Source organism: Coregonus clupeaformis, chromosome 21 (assembly GCF_020615455.1).
Source record: "Coregonus clupeaformis isolate EN_2021a chromosome 21, ASM2061545v1, whole genome shotgun sequence".
Classification (NCBI taxonomy): Eukaryota; Metazoa; Chordata; class Actinopteri; order Salmoniformes; family Salmonidae; genus Coregonus; species Coregonus clupeaformis.
This window is the reverse complement of record NC_059212.1, coordinates 30,100,504-30,125,807: the sequence shown is the minus strand read 5'-3', so window position 1 is coordinate 30,125,807 and position 25,304 is coordinate 30,100,504. Positions and strand designations below refer to the sequence as shown.

At 32.5% G+C, this 25,304-nt stretch overlaps 1 protein-coding gene across 1 annotated transcript in view; it reads left to right on the top strand.

Moving 5' to 3' along the window:
- Positions 1-25,304, top strand: part of LOC121535198 (T cell receptor alpha chain constant) — a 42,107-nt gene that overhangs the window by 249 nt on the left and 16,554 nt on the right. The gene's annotated exons all lie outside the window — the stretch shown is intronic.

Below are 25,304 nucleotides of genomic sequence, written 5' to 3'. Positions count from 1 at the left end.
AATTGAGTTAAAATAGTGACAAGAAATATCTAGTCAGGAAGTCAAGGCAAATCAGGTTTTAGTGAGCAATAATACACTGTGACAACAACATGTGAAAACATGTATTTTGCACGTGGGACTCAACTGTTTGTAGAGAAAGGTGAGATTTTTTAAGATCACTGGGACACTTTTTTTTAAACAACTACCTTAATTAAATACATAGTGAGATACACAAATCAGGTAACAGTAGCCTAAACTAACTACAGTGTTGGCTTTGTGTGGATAAAGGGCAGAACATCTATTCAAATAACAACCTCAACTTGGTTTGTTGAGTGATTTCAAGATATATCTGAGAATTAGTTAAAAATGCATCGTCTCGTCTGAAGTCTAACAGTATTATATAGGTGCACAACAAACTGCTGTAATTGTACTGCAGTTTAACACTGTGTGAATACTGGATCAACAGGAAAAGTAGTATTTGGTAGTGGAACCAAACTGTTCATAAATACTGGTAAGTGATGTATCCATTATCATCATTTAAACGTATTTTAATATTTTTAGCATTGATTTTATACCGAATCAGTTTGGACAGGTTCATGGTATTTTCATGGTTTTCCATGTATATAAGCATGTGAAAAAGGAAAAGAGGCTTTCATATGGTGTTGCTCAGAGGTTTGCGTGAAGTTCTACATAGAAATAAGGACAGATATTAAGGTTTCATCATGGCATTATGAAATAAGTATGTGTGTTGTAACTTCATTTGTCTTAGATGATAAAAGTATGCCAATTGATACAGTGGAATGTAGCAAAATGCATTATAATATGAGTTCATATTTAAACATCTTCAGTTTTCATTTCAATTCATATTTAGCATTTTGTTATGTATGAAAAGCTGATTTGGAAATCGTATATTTTTAGTGCAGAGTAATTGTCATGGTCTGTAGCTCAGTGTGAATGCCCAGGCGGGAGGAAAGCTTATTTTTGGGAGTGGAACAAAAATGATTGTGGGGACACGTAAGTTTGATTTATTTCTTGCTTAAATACTGAATGAAATGTATTCTCAATAGTAGAAAATATGGTATTATTTGGATTTAACCCAAAAACCTAGTTAGAGTTAATGTATTCTTAAAAAGGTAACAAAACGTTCTGTGTTCGTACAATGTTTCTTTATTTTTAGATGTTTTTCCATTGGGTAACCAAAACCTAATAGTTAAAATTTACTTATAATAGTGACATAAAATGTCTAATCATGAAGTCAGGGCAAATAAGGTTTTTAGTGAGCAATAATACACTCTGTGACAAAAACAAGTGACAAAATAACTTTTGCACGTGGGACTGAACTGTTTGTAGAGAAAGTTGAGATTATTTCAAGTATACCATCACTTGTTTTTTTTTAAACAACTACCGTAGATAAATACATAGTGAGATACACAAATCAGGTAACAGTAGCCTAAACTAACTACAGTGTTGGCTTTGTGTGGATAAAGGGCAGAACATCTATTCAAATAACAACCTCAACTTGGTTTGTTGAGTGATTTCAAGATATATCTGAGAATGAGTTAAAAATGCATCGTCTCGTCTGAAGTCTTACAGTATTATATAGGTGCACAACAAACTGCTGTAATTGTACTGCAGTTTAACACTGTGTGAATACTGGGGCAGCAGGAAAAGTAGTATTTGGTAGTGGAACCAAACTGTTCATAAATACTGGTAAGTGATGTATCCATCATCATAATTGGAACTTATTTCTATATTTTCAGTACTGATTTTACACCGAAACAGTTTGGACAGGTTCAGATTGTAATTTTCTACTGTTTTCTGCTGAGATGAGGTTACCTATGCATTGGGAGTTTATATACTGGTGTGTCAGGCTGTGTGAATGATGCCGGTACAAAGATCATTTTTGGGAGAGGCACAAGGCTACTAGTACTAAGCGGTAAGTACAGTTTGCTTCAGAAAGAAGGTCAAAGTGCCTTTTTGAGTAATAGAATGCAGTCTTAATTCAGTATTTTCATGGTTTTCCATGTATATAAGCATGTGAGAAAGGAAAATAGGCTTTCATATGGTGTTGCTCAGAGGTTTGTGTGAAGTTCTACATATAAATAAGGACAGATATTAAGGTTTCATCATGGCATTATGAAATAAGTATGTGTGTTGTAACTTCATGATGATTGTAGGCTTACATGATAAAAGTATGCCAAATTGATACAGAGGAATGTAGCAAAATGCATGATAATATTACTTAATATGTAAACATCTTCAGTTTTCATTTCAATCCATATTTAGAAGTTCGTTATCTTTGAAAAGCTAATTTGGAAATGGTCAATTTTTTGTACAGAGTAATTGTCATGGTCTGTAGCTCAGTGTGAATGCCCAGGGGGGAGTAAAGCTTATTTTTGGGAGTGGAACAAAACTGATTGTGGGGACACGTAAGTTTAATCTATTTATTGCTCAAATACTGAATGAAATTCATTCCTAACAGTAGAAAAGATGGTATGATTTTCCCCCCAAAACCCAGTAAGAGTTCATGTATTCTTAAAAAGTTAACAAAACTTTTGTGCGTTGGTACAATGTATTTTTTTGTGTGATGTTTTTCCATTGGGTAACTTGAACTTAAAGGGCAATTCCATCACTTTTCAACCTCATATTCATTATCTCCAGCACCATACCAGTGTCTACATATGTGAAAACTGCGCATTTCAATGATCTGTGGTTGAAAAGATAAGAAGAAAGGGTAGAATTGAAAGTAACTAACTGTGATTTTCAAAATCTGTAACAACTTTTTAGCCAGAGGGAGGGTATTTTCTTGCTCTTCACGTCACCTTGAATCTCAAAGTGTTTGGAAATCATTGTTTTTAAAATATTTTAACTTTTGATGATGTCATCGGGTATAACTTCTTTACTTTATATGTTTTACTACAAAAAATGGAAACATGACGTTTTCACATATGTAAACACTGGTATTGTGCTAGAGATCATAAATATGAGGTTGAAAAGTGGTGGAATTTCACTTTAATAGTTAGAAGTTACTTAAAATAGTGACTTAAAATGTCTAGTCAGGAAGTCAGGGCAAATCAGGTTTTTAGTGCACAAGAATACACTGTGTGACAACAACAAGTGACAAAATTACTTTTGCACGTGGGACCCAACTGTTTGTAGAGAAAGGTACGATTATTTGAAGTATAACATCACTGGGACTTTTTTTTTAAACAACTACCGTAGATAAATACATAGTGAGATACACAAATCAGGTAACAGTAGCCTAAACTAACTACAGTGTTGGCTTTGTGTGGATAAAGGGCAGAACATCTATTCAAATAACAACCTCAACTTGGTTTGTTGAGTGATTTCAAGATATATCTGAGAATTAGTGAAAAATGCATTGTCTCGTCTGAAGACTTACAATATTATATACAGTAAGTGCACAACAAACTGCTGTAATTGTACTGCAGTTTAACACTGTGTGAATACTGGGTCAGCAGGAAAACTTGTATTTGGTAGTGGAACCAAACTTTTCATAAATACTGGTAAGTAATGTATCCATCATCATAATTTAAACTTATTTTTTGTACTGATTTTATACCGAATCAGTTTGGACAGGTTCAGATGGTAATTTTCAAGTGTTTTGTGCTGAAATGAGGTGACCTATGCATTGGGAGTTTATATACTGGTGTGTCAGGCTGTGTGAATAATGTCGGTACAAAGATCATTTTTGGTAGAGGCACAAGGCTACTAGTACTAAGCGGTAAGTACAGTTTGCTTTAGAAAGAAAGTCAAAGTGCCTTTTTGAGTAATAGAGTGCAGTCTTTATTCAGTATTTTCATGGTTTTGCATGTCTATAAGCATGTGAGAAAATAAGCTTTGATATGGTGTTGCTCAGAGGTTTGTGTGAAGTTCTACGTAGAAATAAGGGCAGATATTAAGGTTTCATCATGGCATTATGAAATAAGTATGTGTGTTGTAACTTCATGATGATTGTAGGCTTACATGATAATGTATGCTAATTGATACAGAGGAATGTGACCAAATATTACATTTTACATTTACGTCATTTAGCAGACGCTCTTATCCAGAGCGACTTACATGAGCAATTAGGGTTAAGTCCCTTGCTCAAGGGCACATCAACAGATTTTTCACCTAGTCGGCTCGGGGATTAGAACCAGCGACCCTTCGGTTACTGGCATAACACTCTTAACCACTAAGCTACCTGCTGCCCGGTAGGTACGCGTTTCAAATCTTCACATCTATAAAACGTTCATTGCTTATTTACCATTTAGTGTAATTTACCTTGTTAGAATGATTATATATTGGTAATTGGTCTACCCTCTCCCATACACTTACATATTAGAGTATTTGATAAGGTGTGTAGCTCAGTGTGTCTGCCCAGGGGGGATACAAGCTTATTTTTGGAAGTGGAACTAAAGTGATTGTGGAGACACGTAAGTAAAACCTGTAATTCACTGTAAATATACTGTACATGAAATAGAGGGAGTTAATATAAAAAACATCACACTTTTTTAAAACACTATTCCATTATTTTGTCATGTTTGAATTTGACATCTGGTTTTTAGCTGGTAACAAAACACTGTGTGACAAGGGGGAATAGTAACACGCTTATCTTTGGAAATGGAACCCAATTGTTAATTGAATCAGGTAAGTAAAACAAAATACTGTGCATTTTTATAACTTCCTAAGAAGCTTTTCATGAGAAATAAGGACATTTAGAAAAATGAAAAGAAGACCATCTTGTAAAGCTTGTTGTAAATGTATTGCAATCTACCACTGTGTGTCTACTAACTTTGGAGGGAAGCTTACATTTGGTACAGGAACAAAGCTAGTAATTGAGACAAGTAAGTACCTGTATTCATTAATTGATTAAGTTATTGTTTGATTTCTTTAAATGTCAGTTGGATTTTAAACTAGACAAAAATATATCTCTAAAATGAGTTAATAACTGAATCAAAAAGTATTCTCAGGAAGGGGTTATGCCTGTATTCATTCCAATCGTTTGATTAATTGATACACAGAGCATCAATTTAATTGTTTATTTTGTTCAAGGGGGGTGCTGTAACTACTGAGCTCTGGTGTAAACCACAGTATTTTCAGATTTTAGGGGTGCAGTTGAGCTATTTGTATATGTACTTGAGCCAGTGAAATAAGTCAAACAAACTTTGTTACTTTATATAATGCAATCGAAGAAACAGAGATCTATATTTGTCATGAGAAAACATGTCAATATGGCATTCTTGATTATGCAGTGATTATGTAATCAATTTTAATGAATTTACCTCAAATAGGCTAAAATAGACTTAAAACATAGGTATTAGTGAATATCATTAAATCCTATAGTAGTTATTATATTCTTCATTCAACCTCAATTTGTTAAATACAAACTATGAGCAGCTTTTCAGCATAGACAGTGTACAGTTTATGTTATGTGGATTCATGTTGTGTGACTTCTGGAGGTGGTTCTGGCAAGCTTATCTTTGGGACAGGCACCAGATTACTTATTGAATCCAGTAAGTTCATACATTTTCCCCCTTCACTCAATTATCAGTATCAAAATACATTTAATATTTGAAAATTGTAGTGAAATATTAGTTTATACTAGGCCTATGTAAAAGAAGGAGAAATACATGTTTGTATATAATGAAAGACAGATGTAGCCATTGCAATGATCAATAAGTCCACCATCTTCACCATAGTTAGTCATGGTAGGCTGTTTCTGATTGGATATACAACAGTGTGTGACTGTGGGAGGAAAGTTAGTGTTTGGAAAAGGAACAATGTTAACTGTATCAACAGGTAAGCAAAATCCATTCCCAACTGGTACACATTAAATAGATTCTATAGAATTTCCATGATAGCAAATTGTGCCCGAGATATTTAAATACCCCAAAAACATACATTATGTCAAAATATGTTTCAATATGTTGTGCTTCAATAAGAGTCAGATAGTCAGTCAATCAAAAGTGTGTATTTAAAAGTTATCCATGAGTAATTGCTATGGTATCTAACACTGTGTGTCATACGGGAATAAATTCATACTTGGTCAAGGAACGAAGCTGATCATTGACTCAAGTAAGTGCAAATCCATTGGGTCATTTAAGAATACAATAACATATGCAAAATACAAAAGCTAACTATATAACACTGTATTCACTGTATGTGAATATTGATTATGATGAGTTGGAAGCTCTGCTGTTGGGGGTCTGCTGTTTTTGTTAAGCCTTTAGTTAGTGTGTGAATACTGGAACAAAAAAGCTGATCTTTGGAAGTGGAACAACAGTTTTTGTTCAATCAAGTAAGATTTAATACAGATATTAATACTGTAGCTCATACTTATACTAATCCTTCACCTTAAAATGATGTCTCAGTCCGACCACTTACGTATATGTGTTGTAAACTGGTATTATTAACCCCAAAGAGTTCTAAATGCTATATCTTACATTTTACCTTGTAATAATGATGTGAATAAGCTTCCCAAATGTTATCAAAGAGAACCTCTACAAGTGGCATTGATTATTATTCTGTGAACATTAATCCATTGATCATTATTCTGATGAAATGCTGTAGAATATGGTTTAATAGATATGTTACATCATTGAAATAAGATAACAGATCCTCAATTCAGATAAAGACAAAATAATCATGGTTTAGACTATTTTCAATGTATTATTTCAGTGAATCGTCCACTTATTAGAAGACATTCTAGGTTTATGCTATGTGGGTTCTTGATGTGTGACTGGTGGAGCCAACAAAATCATCTTTGGGACAGGCACAAAAGTAATAGTTAACTCAAGTAAGTTCATTTTCAATATTGTGTTAAAGAACTTTTGGACAACTCACATCATGAGGTAGTTAATTGAAATGCAAAACAGACATTTAGACCTTTAATGTGTTCCAAAAAGTGTCAAATCAGTCTTTAAATCGTTTTTCTGTTGAGTGATTCACACAGTTTTAATTGACTATATTCAATGTATTATTTCAATGAACAAATCAATTCCCTAGCAGATGAGAACATTATTTTGCTAAGAGGTTTATGTAATGTGGGTTCTTGTTGTGTGAATACGGGTGGATTCAAAATCATCTTTGGGACAGGCACAAAATTAATAGTTAACTCAAGTAAGTTATTTTTCTTAATCAGTCCATAGTGTTGTGAACTAATGTATAACAAGTTAATGTATTCAAACTGATAGATTATTCAACCAAAATGTAAAGACCATTTGTGTCCAAAGTTGTGTCCATGAGTAATTGCTAAGGAATCTAACACTGTGTGACAACCACGAACAAAGTCATATTCGGTCAAGGAATAAAGCTCACTATTGACTCACGTAAGTGCAAATGCTATTTAAAAGATTGGATTAATCATGGTTGCGCAATTTAACAAGTGTACAGCCTTTCACATTATAAAAAACTATATTAAATGAACATTTATTAGAGATATTTAGAAGTAGGATTCTCAACTTCAGATAAAGACAAAATAATCATTCAAAATATTTTTGGGGATGGAAATTATCTAAACTGTGTAAGAGTTTCAGTGTATTCTTCAGCGAAATGCTCTTAGCCTTAGAAGATTAACTAGTCTTTTGCTAAAAGGTTTATATAATGTGGATTCATGTTGTGTGACTACTGATGGACTCAACAAAATCATCTTTGGAACAGGCACAAAATTAAAAGTTGATTCAAGTAAGTTTATTTAATTAATCACATTAGTGACTAAAACCTTAAAAGGTGGCCTATTTACATATATTTACACAGGCAGACACCAATTACAGTGTATTAACATGGTGTTACATGGTACTACAGCTGTTATACCTGTTATTTTTGTGTGCTAATTGATCATGTGCTATTTGTTTTATTCCAACTATCAGTAGTCAAAGTCAGAGTTGGGGGCCGATTACATTTCATTCCAGTCAATTCAGGTAGTAAAATAAAAAGTCAGATCAATAATAAATAAAAAGATCATTGAAAATAAATATCCCTTTTAAATGATTGAATTGTAATTTACTTAAATTTCCTTAATTGACTGAATTTACCTAATTCTTGTAAGCAAAGACCCTGCACAGTTTATGTAATGTGGATTCATACTGTGTGACTACTGGAGGTGGTAACAAGATTATCTTTGGGACAGGCACAATATTAATAATTGAATCCAGTAAGTACATTATTTTTTGTGTCCATTGTGCCAATAAGCACTGTCTAAAAGTTGTACTAGATTCAAGAGATTTAACACAAGTTAGGATAAATACATGGCTATTGAATGATCGAGGTTAATACAAAATAAAAAAAATGAGTCCATAGTGTTGTGAACTAATGTAAAACAAGTCCATGTATGCAAACTGATAGATTTAGTCAACCAAAATGTAAAGACCATTTGTGTCGAAAGTTGTGTCCATGAGTAATTGCTAAGGGATCTAACACTGTGTGACAAATGCGAACAAACTCATATTCGGCCAAGGAATAAAGCTGACTATTGACTCACGTAAGTGCAAATGCAATTTAAAAGATTGGATTAATCATGGTTGTGCAATTTAACAAGTGTGCAACCTTTCACATTATGAAAACTATATTAAATGAACATTTATTAGTGATCTTTGGAATTAGAACAACAGTGTTATGGATAACCAGATTCTCAACTTCAGATAAAGAAAAAATAATCACGCAAATATTATTTGAATGTAACAAAGGCACTGTAGTTCCAGCGTTGTTTAATTATCTATTGTTGCAGCTCACTAAGATATGTCTTATTATTGTGTAAGAACAAGTCTGTAGATATTGTTCAAGGCAGATGCATTGTGTGACTCTGTCAAGCAGGAAAGTAATTTTTGGAACAGGGACCAAACTAATTATTACCAGTAAGTATTACATCATTAACTTGTCTAGTGCCCCAAACATGCAGAAAAGAAGTAGTCCATTTAACCAAGTCATTGTTTCATCTGAAAACAACATCATATGATGGATTAGTAACATTAAGGCTCATATTATGAAGTAGTTACTGGGAAATACTGTGATTACAAATCAAATGTTAAGTTCAAGGATCCATAAATCAAAGTACTTTTTCTTTATAGTTTATGTACTGTGGGTTCATGTTGTGTGAATACTGGTGGCGGCATTGGTAAAATTATCTTTGGGACAGGCACACAATTAATAGTTGACTCAAGTAAGTACATCTTTTATATTATTTTAATATTGGGGAAAACAGTTAAAATACATATAAAAGATGAGTCTGAGCTGAGTTGATATACCACAAAATAGCCTACTCTATGGTATCACATCCACATAGCCTATTGATTGAATGTCCAATATTACTCATATACTGTAGATGGAACAAAAGTTACTTGTAGTTTGTATTTAAAATGACATATTGTTGAAGTTGACTAAGATCTGGGCTGTTGCTGTGTATGAAAATGTCCTTCATAGTTACTGTTCAAGGCAAAGTCGTTTCTGGATCAGGGACCAACCTGATTATTAAAACCAGTAAGCATTACATCGAGAATGACTTTTGATCACAAAACATGTAGAAAGAGAATAGTTTGTGACATTGCCTTTTCTCGTTGGTCCAACAAGCCAGATCATTTTTTAATCTTATTGATATTGTTGTATAGTTTCTCATATAATGATGCAGTTTATGGTAAATAATGTAATTACAGAGAAACAGACAAACAATGTAGGCAATGAAGATGAGTATTCAATTGATATCATATCCATATCTTAAAAGAGCAATTTTCAAAGTGATCCAAATGTGTATGAAATCAAAAAAATCAAAGTCCACCGTCCCTATGTTAAACTGATCCACACAGTATTTGGCCTATGTTTTCAGTCTGATTCACAGTGAACTAATCTTCCACTATTTAGAAGATTAATTAGTCTCATGCTAAAAGTTTTATGTATTGTGAGTTCATGTTGTGTGACTAGTAGTGGATTCAACCAAATCGTATTTGGAACAGGCACAAAACTAGTAGTTGATTCGAGTAAGTTTGTATTTGAAAATACTTTTTTTTCCTAGTCTTTTGTTAAAAGGTTTATGTAATGTGGGTTCATGTTGTGTGACTACTAGTGGAGTCAACAAAGTCATCTTTGGGACAGGCACAAAATTAATAGTTGACTCAAGTAAGTTCATTAAATTAATCACATTAGTAACAAAAACCTTAAAAGGTGGCCAATTTACATATATTTACACAGGCAAACACCAATTACAGTGTATTAACATGGTGTTACATAGTACCACAGCTGATATACCTGTTAGTTTTTGGTGCCAATTCATACTCTGTGCTTTTGTTTTTAGTCCAACTATGAGTAGTCAAAGTCAGAGTTTGGGGCCGATTACATTTCATTATAGTCAGTTCAGGTAGTAAAATTAAATTTCAGATCAAGAGTTTATAAATCATAATTAAAAATAAATGTCCCTTCTAAATTATTGAATTGTAATTTACTTTCATTTCCTGAATTGACAGAATGTACCTAATTATTGTAAGCATAGAGCCTGCACAGTTTATGTAATGTGGAATCATGCTGTGTGACTACTGGAGTTGGTGACAAGATTTTCTTTGGGACAGGCACAAGATTAATAATTGAATCCAGTAAGTTCATAATCTTTTTGTTGCATTGTGCCAATAATCACAGTCTAAAAGTTGTACTAGATTCAACAGATTTAACACAAGATTTTGAGAAGTTAAGATAAATACATGGCTATTGAATGATCAAGGTTAATTAGATGTTTTTCATGAGTTTGTAGTGTTGTAAACTAATGTAAAACAATTTAATGTATGCAAACTGATAGATTTAGTCAACCAAAATGTAAAGACCATTTGTGTCCAAAGCAATTTGTGTCCATGAGTAATTGTTAAGGTGTCTAGCACTGTGTGACAATTGGGAGCAAATTTATAATCGGTCAAGGAATAAAGCTGACTATTGACTCACGTAAGTGCAAATGCAATTTAAAAGATTGAATTAATCATGGTTGTGCAATTTAAAAAGTGTGCAACCTTTCACATTATGAAAACGATATTATATTAATAGGTATTAGTGCTATTTCGAAGTAGAACAACAGTGTTTACAGATTCTCAAAATCAGATGAATGCAAATAATCACCCAGATATTATTTGAATGTAACCAAAGCACTGTAGTTCCAGCTTTGTTTAGTTATCTATTGTTGCAGCTCACTAAGATCTGTCTTGTTATTGTGTAAGAAAATGTCCTTCATAGATATTGTTCAAGGCAGATGCATTGTGTGACTCAAGCAAGCAGGAAAATAATCTTTGGAACAGGGACCAAACTAATTATTGAAACCAGTAAGTATTACATCAATAATTTGTCTTTAGTGCCCCAAACATGCAGAAAAAGAGTAGTTATTGACATGGCCATATCTCTTTGGTCCAACAAAGCAAGTCATTGTCTCATCTTATTGATATGGTAACATAGAGGCTCACAACAAGAAGTACTTACTGGGATAAAAAATCTAAAAAAAATCTGACTTAAAGAATCTATTGATCAAAGTAATTTTGCTGCATAGTAGTTTATGTAATGTGGTTTCATGTTGTGTGACTACTGGTGGTCTCGGTAAAATCATCTTTGGGACAGGCACACAATTAATAGTTGACTCAAGTAAGTTAATTTAATTCAATATTTATGTCCTGTAAGGGGAATGGAACAAAGTTGACTGTCAACTCACATTACTACACATACATTATCAATTATTTTAGGATCGCTGCCAATGATAATATTTGCAAACATTACTGGGAAATATCGTACAAATCAAATGTTGAGTTGAAGAATCCATAAATCGAAGTACTTTTGCTTTATAGTTTATGTACTGTGGGTTCATGTTGTGTGACTACTGGTGGTGGCCTCAGTAAAATGATCTTTGGGACAGGCACACAATTAATAGTTGACTCAAGTAAGTTCAGTTTTTATATTGTTTTAATATTGTCGAAAACAATTCCAGTGTACAAGTTTCAGTGTGTTTTTCAGTTCAAGTTCAGCATTATTAGAGGATGAACTAGTCTATTGTCGGAAGGTTAATGTAATGTGAGTTCTAGTCGTGTGACTACTGATGGCCTAAAAATAATATTTGTATCAGGTACAAAATTAATAGTTGACTCAAGTAAAGTTTAATGTCAATTTAAGCAAGTGCATAAACAAGATAGTGGTGTTGATCGTCATAAATGTAGTGCTTTTTATGAATGTCTGTCAGTATTTGCAAAAAAATAACACCATTAAGAGTGGTCGCTCCATGGTGACTGGTCTCTCTGTGATTGTTTTTGTTGAGCCTATTTTTAGTGTGTGAATGTTGGAGCGGGAAAGCTAATCTTTGGCAGTGGAACATCACTATCTGTAGAGACAAGTAAGAAACAAAAAATATTAAATCTTGCCTTATGTGGGTTTGAAATTGATATCATCAACTCTTGAAAAATAAATATACTGTAGATCAATCAGTCAACATAATTTTAATTTTCAATTTTCTAAACAAATATTGGACGTAGACTGAAGAGTGATTAAATATCTATTTGGTTTAATCGAGAAACTTCATTTTTATATACCTAACTTTATTGAAACAATTGAAGCATTATTACAGTATGCATGCTGAAAACAATTCGTTTTTGGTTAAGCCCCAAGCATTGTGTGACTGACTCTGGACTGAGGAAGGTCATTTTTGGAAAAGGAATTGAATTGATCATTGAAACCAGTGAGTAATTCCTGACCTTGGTTAATTCTGTTAATCACAGATGACATAATACTTTAGGCTGATGGTTTGTGGCAATATTAATTGAACTCAATGTGTTTGAAGAGAAAATATCAACAACCCAAATTAGTTTGATTTAAAAACAGTATCCCACTTCACAAACATGTTAAAGTTAAATATTTATGAGTGGTCCCAACCCCTATAGTGAAACAGTGTTTCTGTTATGCCATTTATTACTGTGTGAATGATGGGACTCAAAGACTGATCTTTGGAAGTGGAACCACACTGTCAATACAATCTAGTAAGGAACTACATTTCAATCACCATTTCCAATTTCTGAAAATAACTTTACTTAGCAGAAGTAAATGGTTGAATCTGATATTTTTCTTATAATAGGAATCAAATACAACCATGGTTTGCAAATCAATGATCAAATCAAAGATTTTGATTATGTGAAAAGCCCTTCATTTTAAACTGATTACAGTAAATTGGTGAAAATTGTTATTCTTCAGGCTTGATGTATTGTGTGACTGCATCGGGAATTCAGAAAGTCCTATTTGGATCTGGAACTAAACTGGTCATTGAGACAAGTTCATTAAAACAATCAGCACTCAATTCCTTGTTTTCTAATGTAATACGATGTCTGTTAAGAAATCATTTCTTGCATTTAATGTTTCTAAACAAATTGACAAACAATATAGTATAGTGATATATTTACCCACTGTGCAAACATATTTATAATAATATATTTTAGTAATCATTTATATGGAAATGATTCTCTAGTTGCATTTATGGATGTTCTATAAGCTATCACACAATTATAACCTGGAGTAGGTTGTGGAGTAGGTTATTGTTGAGTACTAATTCAGTGTGTGAATGCTAACAACCAGAAAGTCATATTTGGAGCAGGAAGTAAATTGATAATTGAAACAAGTGAGTATTTAAATATATATATATATCTCTATATATATCTATATATACAATAATTTGACAGGAGCAACAAACCTTTATTTGGTTTATTTGTTATGATGCAGTGGGTATTCAAACTTCATGGATGGAACAAAATCTACTTTGGGCTGGCCACAACATTTATTTTTCAGCCAGATTAAAATTGTATTATTTTTTATCATAAATTAGTGAAGCATTGAGAGTATTAACAATCTTGACAAAATATATATGGAAAATAAATCTTACTTTAGGCCTATGATCAAATGGTTAGCCAAATCTTGTTAACAGGCAGGGTTTTTGTGTGGATACTGAATATAAGATCATATTTGGAGTTGGAACCCAACTAATTATACAAGCAAGTAAGTTTATAAAAATGTATAAAAAATTACTTCAACAAATTGATATACAGAGCATCAAATTGTTAATTTTGTTCGAAGGGGGTGCTGTAACTACTGAGCTTTGGTGTAAACCACAGCATTTTCAGATGTTACAATTTTGGGGGTGCAGTTGAGCTAATTCTATGTGTTTTCAGATGTTACAATTTTGGGGGTGCAGTTGAGCTAATTCTAGCCAGTAAAATAAGTCAAACAAGCTTTGTTATTTCATATAATACCATCGAAGGAAAATATTTCTATTTTTTATCATGAGAAAACATGTCAATATGGCATTCTTGATTATGTAGTGATTATGACATATTTTTTTAATGAATTGACCTAAAACAGGCTGTAATAGGCTCAGAACATAGCTAGTAGTGAATATCATTATGTCTATATTAGTTTTTATATTCTTCATTCAACCTCAATTTGTTAAATACAAACTATGAGCAGCTTTTCAGCATAGACAGTGTACAGTTTATGTATTGTGGATTCATGTTGTGTGACTTCTGGAGGTGGTTATGGCAAGCTTATCTTTGGGACAGGCACCAGATTACTTATTGAATCCAGTAAGTTCATACATTTTCCCCCTTCACTCAATTATCAGTATCAAATTGCATTTAATATTTGGTGGATTGAACATTTTAGCGAAAATATTAGGTTATTGCAATTAATATACTATGCAAAAGAAGGAGAAATACATGTTTGTATATAAAGAAAGACAGAGGTAGCCATTGCAATGATCAATAAGTCCACCATCTTCACCATAGTTAGCTATGGTAGGCTGTTTCTGTATGGATATACAACAGTGTGTGACTGTGGGAGGAAAGTTAGTGTTTGGAAAAGGAATAAAGCTAACTGTATCAACAGGTAAGCAAAATCCCTTCCCAACTGGTACACATTAAATAGATTCTATAGAATTTTTCATGATAGCAAATTGTGCCCGAGATATAAAAAAAATAATTTAAAAAACGACCCCAAAAACATACATTATGTCAAAATGTGTTTCATTATGTTGTGCTTTAATAAGAGTCAGATAGTCAGTCAATCAAAAGTGTGTATTTAAAAGTTATCCATGAGTAATTGCTATGGTATCTAACACTGTGTGTCATATGGGAATAAATTCATACTTGGTCAAGGAACAAAGCTGATCATTGACTCAAGTAAGTACCAATACATGTTAAAATATTAATCATATTTGGATCATTCAATTAAGAATACAATAACATATGAAAATACAATAACAAACTATATAACAGTGTATTCACTGTATGTGAATATTGATTATGATGTTGGGGGTCTGCTGTTTTTGTTAAGCCTTTAGTTAGTGTGTGAATACTGGTGCACAAAAGCTGATCTTTGGAAGTGGAACAACAGTTTTTGTGCAATCAAGTAAGATTTTTAAAATATATTTTAATACTGTTGCTCATACTTATACTAATCCTTCTTAGATATGTTACATCATTGGAAGTAGATTACACATCTGCAATTCAGATAAAGACAAAATAATCATGCTTTAGACTATTTTCAAGGTATTATTTCTGTGAATCGTCCACTTATTAGAAGACATTCTAGGTTTATGCTATGTGGGTTCTTGATGTGTGACTGGTGGAGCCAACAAAATCATATTTGGAACAGGCACAAAAGTAATAGTTAACTCAAGTAAGTTCATTTTCAATATTGTGTTTAAATAACTTTTGGACAACTCACATCATGAGGTAGTTTGAATTGAAATGAAATGTTTGAAACAGACATTTATGTTTAAAAAGTGATTGAAAAAGTGTAGAATCAGTCTTTAAAAATCGACTGTTGTTCTGTTCAATGATCCACACAGTTTTAATTGACTATATTCAAGGTATTACTTCAGTGAAGAAATCAGTTCCCTAGCAGATGAGGACATTATTTTTGATAAGCGGTTTGCGTAATCCACATTCAACATTACTTAGATGGAAAGAAAGTTACTTGTAGTTCTAGCTTTGTATATAAAATGACATATTGTTGAAACTGACTAAGATCTGGGCTGTTGCTGTTTCAGAAAAGGTCCTTCATAGTTATTGTTCAAGGCAAAAAGGAGGCAAATTGGACAAATAGGAGGCAATAAGGATGTATATACAATTGATATCATAGCCATATCTTAAAAGAGCCATTTCCAAAGTGACCCAATGTGTATAAAATCTAACAAATCCAAGTCCATCGTTCTCATGTTAAACTGATCCACACAGTATTACTATTTACAGTCTTTTTCACAGTGAACTAATTTTCCTCTAATTAGATGAATGTGTCTTTTGCTAAGAGGTTTATGTAATGTGTGGTAATGTTGTGTGACTGGTGGACTTAACAAAATCATCTTTGGGAAAGGGACAAAACTTACTGTTGATTCGAGTAAGTTCATTTTTCATAATTGTTTTCAAAACTCAAAGAGCTTCAGTGTATTTTTCAGTGAAATGCTTTTAGCCTTAGAATATGAACTAGTCTTTTGCTAAAAGGTTTATGTAATGTGGATTCATGTTGTGTGACTACTGGTGGATTCAACAAAATCATCTTTGGAACAGGCACAAAATTAAAAGTTGACTCAAGTAAGTTAATTAAATTTATCACATTAGTGACTAAAACTTTAAAAGGTGGCCTATTTACATATATTTACACAGGCAGACACTAATTCTAGTGTTGTCATATAGTACTACGGCTGCTATACCTGTTAGTTTTTTGTGCTAATTGATACTGTGCTATTTGTTTTTATTCCAACTATGTGTAGCCAGAATCAGAGTTGGAGCCAATTCCATTTAATTTCAGTCAATTCAGGTACTCACATAAAATTCCAGATCAAACATGAAAAAAATCATAATTGAAAATAAATGTCCCCAAAAAATCTTTGGAATCTTTGGAAGAGGTACAGAATTAGCCTAATAGTTGATTCAAGTAAGTTCATTTAATGATTCACATTAGTGACTAAAACCTTAAGGTGGCTTATTTCTATAGTATTTACACAGGCAGACACTAAGTGCAGGAATATGGTTTAGTTTAGTTTATTAGGATCCCCATTATCTACTGCACATGGAGCAGCTACTCTTCCTGGGGTCCACATAAAGAGTACAAATACATGACAAAGTACAGAACAATAATAGACTAGAACGACATAATATATTACATTAATTTCAAAATACAAAATACAAATAAAATAAGAGTTACATATAGGAAAGACACCAAGAGACAACAAAAATACTATGTACATATTCATATTCTTATATACAGCACAGTTAAAATAGATCTTTAGAAAGAGGAGAGGTGCTGTGATACCAGATTTCGTGGTACAAAAAGTTGGCATAACAGTACTTTACTATAATACCAATTTTTTGTAACTCTGAGATATTTGATTTTATTCAAACAGTGATTAATCATAATCAGAGTTGGGGTCCGATTACATTTCATTATAATCAATTCCGGAAAAAAGAAAAAGAAAAATCCTGATCAAGAATTGAAAAATCATAATTGAAAATAAATGTACTTTCATCTCCTAAATTGACCGAATTGACCCTAACTTGTCAACATAGACCCTGCACAGTTTATGTAATGTGAATTCATACTGTGTGACTGCTGGAAGTGGTTCCAAGATTATCTTTGGGAAAGGCACAAGATTAATAATTGAATCCAGTAAGTTAATATTTTATTTGTGTATTGTGCCAATAATCACTGTCTAAATGTTGTACTAGATTCAACAGATTTAAGTTAGGATAAATACATGGGTATTGAATGATCAAGGTTAATTAGATTTTTTTTATGAGTCCATAGTGTTGTATGTAAAACAAGTTAATATATGCAAACTGAGAGAATTAGTCAACAGAAATATACGTTAATTCTCCATAATTGATAAGTGATCTAACACAGTGTGACAAGTGCGAGTAAACCTATATTGGGTCAAGGAATAAATCTGACTATTGACTCACGTAAGTGTGCAACATAACATTATAAAAACATATATATTAATGTTGATCATACTGGAAATTGAACAACAGTATTTACGTATAACCAGATCCTCAACTTCAGATGAAGTCAAAAGAATCACCCAGATATTATTCGAATGTAACCAAAGCACTGTAGTTCCAGCTTTGTTTAGTTATCTATTGTTGCAGCTCACTAAGATCTGTCTTGTTATTGTGTAAGAAAATGTCCTTCATAGATATTGTTCAAGGCAGATGCATTGTGTGACTCAAGCAAGCAGGAAAATAATCTTTGGAACAGGGACCAAACTAATTATTGAAACCAGTAAGTATTACATCAATAATTTGTCTTTAGTGCCCCAAACATGCAGAAAAAGACTAGTTTGTGACATTGCCATGTCCCTTTGGTCCAACACACCAAATAATTTTTGGATCTTATTGATATGGTAACATAAAGGCTCACAATAAGAAGTACTTACTGGAAAATAATGTGATTACAAATAAAATGTTGAGTTGAAGGATCCATTAATCAAAGTCCTTTTGCTTTATAGTTTATGTACTGTGGGTTCATGTTGTGTGAATACTGGTGGCAATGTCAAAATTATCTTTGGGAGAGGCACACAATTAATAGTTGACTCAAGTAAGTTCATTTTTTATATTGTTTTAATATTGGCGAAAACAATTCCAGTGTACAAGTTTCAGTGTGTTTTTCAGTTCAAGTTCAGCATTATTAGAGGATGAACTAGTCTATTGTCGGAAGGTTAATGTAATGTGAGTTCTAGTCGTGTGACTACTGATGGCCTAAAAATTATCTTTGGATCAGGCACAAAATTGATAGTCGACTCAAGTAAGTTCATTTAATAAAACATTTTACGTAATGTTGGGGAAATGGAACACAGTTGAATGTCAACTCAAGTAAATGCACAAACTGCACATAAAAATGCACAAGCTACACATACACATACATTATCAATCATTTTAGGATAGTTGCCAATTGATAGTATTTGCAAACATTACTGCATCAAATATCCATAACACCACAGACTATGTGGTATCTAGTAATCTACACAAGAAAAACTGCATAGGTTCAATATAGAAACAGAAGTTCCACTGCTGACTTACATTTCTAAGTTATGGAAACTCAGAGAATCAAGTTGAGTTGAAAAAACTAAGCAATTTATACTTTTAAGTTGAAATATATATAAAAATGACAGTGATAGTTTTTGCTAAGCCTGTTTTTAGTGTGTGTTTGCTGGAGGAGGAAAGATCATCTTTGGAAGTGGAACATCACTGTTTGTAGAAACAAGTAAGAAACCATGTTGAAATGTCTTAATTTAGGCTTTGATTTAAAAGACCGACAGTAGGGGTTGCAGAAGACGACTAAAGCAACATTTATTCCTAGCATTAAATAGGCAATTACAAAGAGTGAACGTTAAAATTATGTCTGAGAAAAATACTAGTTGATAGTAGTTTTTCTATTCCAACAAGTTCAGTGTCATTTGAAATATATTCTTAATTCACCAATCCCGACAATCCATATTGCTATTCATGTATTTGCTAATCAAACACTGTGTGACTGTTGGAGTCAACAGAGTTGTGTTTGGGCATGGAAAAAAGTTGACGGTCAATTCTAGCAAGTGCATAAACAAGATAGTGGTGTGGCTCATCATAAATATATAGCGTTTTATGAATGACTTTCAGTACGCACAAAAAAAATACACAATTAAGAGTAGTTGCTACTTGGTAACTCTGGTCTCTCTGTGATCGTTTTTGTTGAACCTGTTTTTAGTGTGTGAATGATGGAGTGGGAAAGCTCATCTTTGGAAGTGGAACATCACTATCTGTAGAGACAAGTAAGAAACAAAAAATATTAAGTATTGCCTTAGATGGGGTTGAGATTTATTGATTTACTAGGTTGATCTCATCAACTCTTGAAATAGAAAAATACTGTAGCTCAATCAATCAACAGTTTTTTAAATGTGTACTATTTACCTCCTTTTTGCCTTGAACAATAACTATGAAGGACCTTTCCTGACACAGCAACAGCCCAGATCTTACTCAGCTTCAACAACATGTCATTTTAAATATAAAGCTAGAACTATAAGTAACTTTCGTCTCATCTAAGTAATGTTGAACTTTCAATCAATAGGCTATGTTGATGCGATACCAAAGAGTAGGCTATTGTACACATTGGACATAGGCTGAAGAGTGATTCAATATCCAAATGGTTTAATTCAGAGATTACATTTTGATTTACCTAACATTATTACAGTATGCATGCTGAAAACAATTCGTTTTTTGGTTAAGCCCCAATCATTGTGTGACAGACTCTGGACTGGGGAAGGTCATTTTTGGAACAGGAATTGAATTGATCATTGAAACCAGTGAGTAATTCCTGACCTTGGTTGATTCTGTAAATTTTTTTACATTTTTACATTTTAGTCATTTAGCAGACGCTCTTATCCAGAGCGACTTACAGGAGCAATTAGGGTTAAGTGCCTTGCTCAAGGGCACATCGACAGATTTTAATCACAGATGGCATAATACTTTAGGCTGATGATTAATGGAATGTTAAGTGAACTCAATGTGTTAGAAGGGAAAATATCAATAACCCACATTTAAAAACAGTATCCCACTTCACAAACATGTTAAAGTTAAATATTTATGAGTGGTCCCAACCCCTATAGTGAAACAGTGTTTCTGTTATGCTATATGCTACTGTGTGAATGATGGGACTCGAAGACTGATCTTTGGAAGTGGATCCACACTGTCAATACAATCTAGTAAGGAACTTAATTTCACCAATTATTAAAAATTTCTGAAATCTTTACTTAGATGAAGCAAATTGTTGAATCTGATATTTGTCTTATAACAGGAATCAAATAGAGCCATGGTTTCCAAATCAATGACCAAATCAAAGATTTAGATTCTGTGAAAAGCCCTTCATTTTAATCTGATTACTAAATTGGTGAAAATTGTTATTGTTCAGGCTTGTTGTACAGTGTGACTGCATCTGGAGTCCAGAAAGTCCTATTTGGATCTGGAACTAAACTATTAATTGAGACAAGTGAGTGCTTCTAGCTGATTATACACAGGAGATTCTGTATATACTTTCTATTGCAAAAAATAACACATATTATACTATCTCACTACTATAATATGTGTTTATACTGTATATTTACAGTGCAGACACCTACAAAATCAATGTAATCCAACCAAACTACAATGATTTTGTGTTATAAACAGTAAATCAATTATGCTATCTCCTTTGTAATACATTGTTGTTCAAATTACATAATAACTTCTGCAAATCATTGCTAAGAGATGCAACACAGTGTGACTTGTGGAGCCAAAAAACATATATTTGGACTAGGCACAAAGATGACAGTTTATTCCAGTAAGTATTCCAAATAGAATCCAAATGTACATTAAAAAAATATCCAAAAAATGAATGCAAAAACTATCTTTCACCTCTTCCACCAGGAAAATGTCAATACTTTTAAATGCTTGTTTGATACACAAACATTCAATAGTATTTAGATATGGTTGATGTAAATGTCCTCGTAGACTCAATTCCTTGCTTTCTAAAGCAATTCAATGTTTTCATGAATCGTTTCTCAAAAAATGTACAAACTAAATAGGCTTCTGATCTGATATATTTACCCACTGTCGAAACATATTTATAATAATACATTTTAGTAACCAGTTATGTGGAAATGATTCTCTAGATGCATTTATGGATGTTCTATAAGCTATCACACAATTATATCCTGGAGTAGGTTGTGGAGTAGGTTTTTGTGGAATACTAATTCAATGTGTGAATGATAACAACTGGAAAGTCATATTTGGAGCAGGAACAAAATTGATAATTGAAAGAAGTGAGTATTTTTCAATGAAACATTCATTTGACAGCAGCAACAAACCTTTTGTTTGTTTATTTCTTATAATAAAATAAGTATTACAACTTTTTCAATGTATGAATGATAGATGGGACAAAATCTACTTTGGGATGGGCTGATTGTAATATACAATTGTATAACTTTTATCATCAATTAGTAAAGCAACGAGCATGTTAACTCAACAAAACAGATATTGAAAATAAATCTTAATGATCAAATGTTCAATCAAGTCATGTTAACAGATGAGGTTTTTGTAATGAGGCCATTGTCTGTGTGAATGCTGAATATAAGATCATATTTGGAGTCGGAACCCAACTAATTGTACAGGCAAGTAAGTTGAAGAAAAATTAATTGATGCTAGTACCTTCACTAATTTCATTTGTAGAATGGGGTTTTCACATTAGCATTTTTGACTTTGAATTGATTATTGATAAGTTAAAAGGATAGTGAAAAAATAATATAAGATAAAGATCAAAACTTGTTAAAATGACCAAATGAAACTATGATCAAGTATAATGTCAATATATGAGCTATTATGTACAGTTAATAATTTTGAAACTTTAATTTTAGGCGAGAACAAAGCCTTTAAGCCTTTGAGTGTGACAGAAATATTAAACCCTTAACTGATTAATGAATCAATTAGTGAAGAACCTCATCCAAATATCAGCATTTTTGAGAATGGCAGAGCCCAGGAGTGCTTTAATGGGAAAAGCTATTTTATTCACATTGCAGAAGAGGGTTTATATATTGGAGAAAAGTTTTGTGGGAATTCTGGATATGACAAAATAACCTTTGGGAGCAGACCAAAATTGATAATTGATTCAAGTAAGTTAACTTACTTTACTAGTAATACTTTAATAGTACTTGGTATTTCAAAATATCAACATTATTTTAATTGTCAATCTTCTAAACAAATATTGGATGCAGACGAAAGAGTGATTCAATATCTAATTGGTTTAATATAGTCAAGGAATAAAGCTGATCATTAACTCAAGTAAGTAGAAACACATTCTAAAAGAAAAGATTAATCATAGTTGAGTCATTTAAGAATACAATAACAAGAATACAACAAACTATATAACAGTGTATTCACTGTATGTGAATATTGATTATGATGAGTTAGAAGCTCTGCTGTTAGGGTCTGGTGTTTTTGTTAAGCCTTTAGTTAGTGTGTGAATACTGGAACACAAAAGCTGATCTTTGGAAGTGGAACAACAGTTTTTGTGGAATCAAGTAAGATTTAATACAGATATTAATACTGTAGCTCATACTTATACTAATCCTTCACCTTAAAATGATGTCTCAGTCCGACCACTTACGTATATGTGTTGTAAACTGGTATTATTAACCCCAAAGAGTTCTAAATGATATATCTTACATTTTCCCTTGTAATAATTACCTGAATAAGTATCCCAAATGTTCTCCAAAGAGGACCTCTAGAAGTGGCAATGATTATTATTCTGTGAACATTAATCCAAATCAAATCAAATGTTTTTGGACGCATACACATATTTAGCAGATGTTATTGCAGGTGTAGCAAAATGCTTGTGTTCCTAGCTCCAACAGTGCAGTAATATCTAACAATACAAAACAATACACACAAATCTAAAAGTAAAAGAATGGAATTAATACATTTGTAAATAATTATGCTAATGCCATGCTGTAGAATATGGTTTACATCATTGCAAGTAGATTACAGATCTGCAATTCAGATAAAGACAAAATAATCATGCTTTAGACTATTTTCAATGTATTATTTCAGTGAATCGTCCACTTATTAGAAGACATTCTAGGTTTATGCTATGTGGGTTCTTGATGTGTGACTAGTGGCGCCTACAAACTCATCTTCGGAACAGGCACAAAATTAATAGTTAACTCAAGTAAGTTCATTTTCAATATTGTGTTAAAGAACATTTGGACAACTCACATCATTAGGTAATTCATTGAAATGCAAAAGACATTCAGATTTTAAAAGTGATCCAAAAAGTGTAAAATCAGGTACCAAAATAAAACTTTCTGTTGAGTGATCCACATAGTTGTAACTGACTACATTCAAGGTATTATTTCATTGAAGAAATAAATTCCCTAGCAGATGAGAACATTATTTTGCCAAGAGGTTTATGTAACGTGGGTTCTTTTTGTGTGAATAAAGATGGTTTCAAAATCATCTTTGGGACAGGCACAAAATTAATAGTTAACTCAAGTAAGTTCATTTTCAATATTGTTTTCTTGTTAGGGAAACCTATTCAAATCCATTTAAGAAATTAGTCTGAACTGAGGTGATGTACTGTAAAATAGCCTACTCTATGGTATCGCATCAACATAGCCTATTGATGAGACAAAAGTTACTTGTAGTTCTAGCTTTATATTTAAAATTACATGTTGTTGAAGCTGACTAAGATCTGTGTCAGAAAAGGTCCTTCATAGTTATTGTTCAAGGCAAAAAGGAGGCAAATAGGACAAATAGGAGGCAATAAGGATGTCTATACAATTGATATCATATCCATATCTTAAAAGAGCCATTTTCAAAGTGACCCAATGTGTATAAAATCTAACAATCTCATGTTAAACTGATCCACACGGTGTTACTATTTACAGTCTGTTTCACAGTTATTCAACAAAATCATATTTGGAACAGACACAAAACTTACCGCTGATTTGAGTAAGTTCATAAAAAAATAATCTAAACTGTCTAAAGAGCTTCAGTGTATTTTTCAGTGAAATGCTATTAGCCTTAGAAGATGAACTAGTATTTTGCTAAAAGGTTTATGTAATGTGGATTCATGTTGTGTGACTGCTGATGGATTCAACAAAATCATCTTTGGGACAGGCACAAAATTAATAGTTGACTCAAGTAAGTTCATTTAATTAATAAAACAAACTTAAGGTGGCCTATTTACATAGTATTTACACAGGCAGACACCAATTACAGTGTAGTAACATGCTGTTACATGGTACTACAGCTGTTATACTTGTTAATTTTTTTGAGCCAATTGATACTGTGCTATTACATTATATTCAAACTATGAGTAGCCAGAATCAGAGTTGGGGCCAATTTCATTTCATTTCAGTCAATTCAGGTACTAAAATAAAATTCCAGATCAAGAATTGAAAAATCATAATTGAAAACGAATGTCCCTTCTAAATGATTGAATTGTAATTTACTTTAATCTCCTGAATTGACCGAATTGACTCAACATAGACCCTGCACAGTTTATGTAATGTGAATTCCTACTGTGTGACTGCTGGAGGTGGTTACAAGATTGTCTTTGGGACAGGCACAAGATTAATAATTGAATCCAGTAAGTAAAATATATTTTTTTGTTGCCTTGTGCCAATAATCACTGTCTAAATGTTCCACTAGATTCAACAGATTTATCACAAGATTTTAATAAGTTAAGATAAATACATGGCTATTGAATGATCCAGGTTTTTTATGAGTCCCATAGTGTTGTGCACTAATGTAAACCAAGTCCATGTA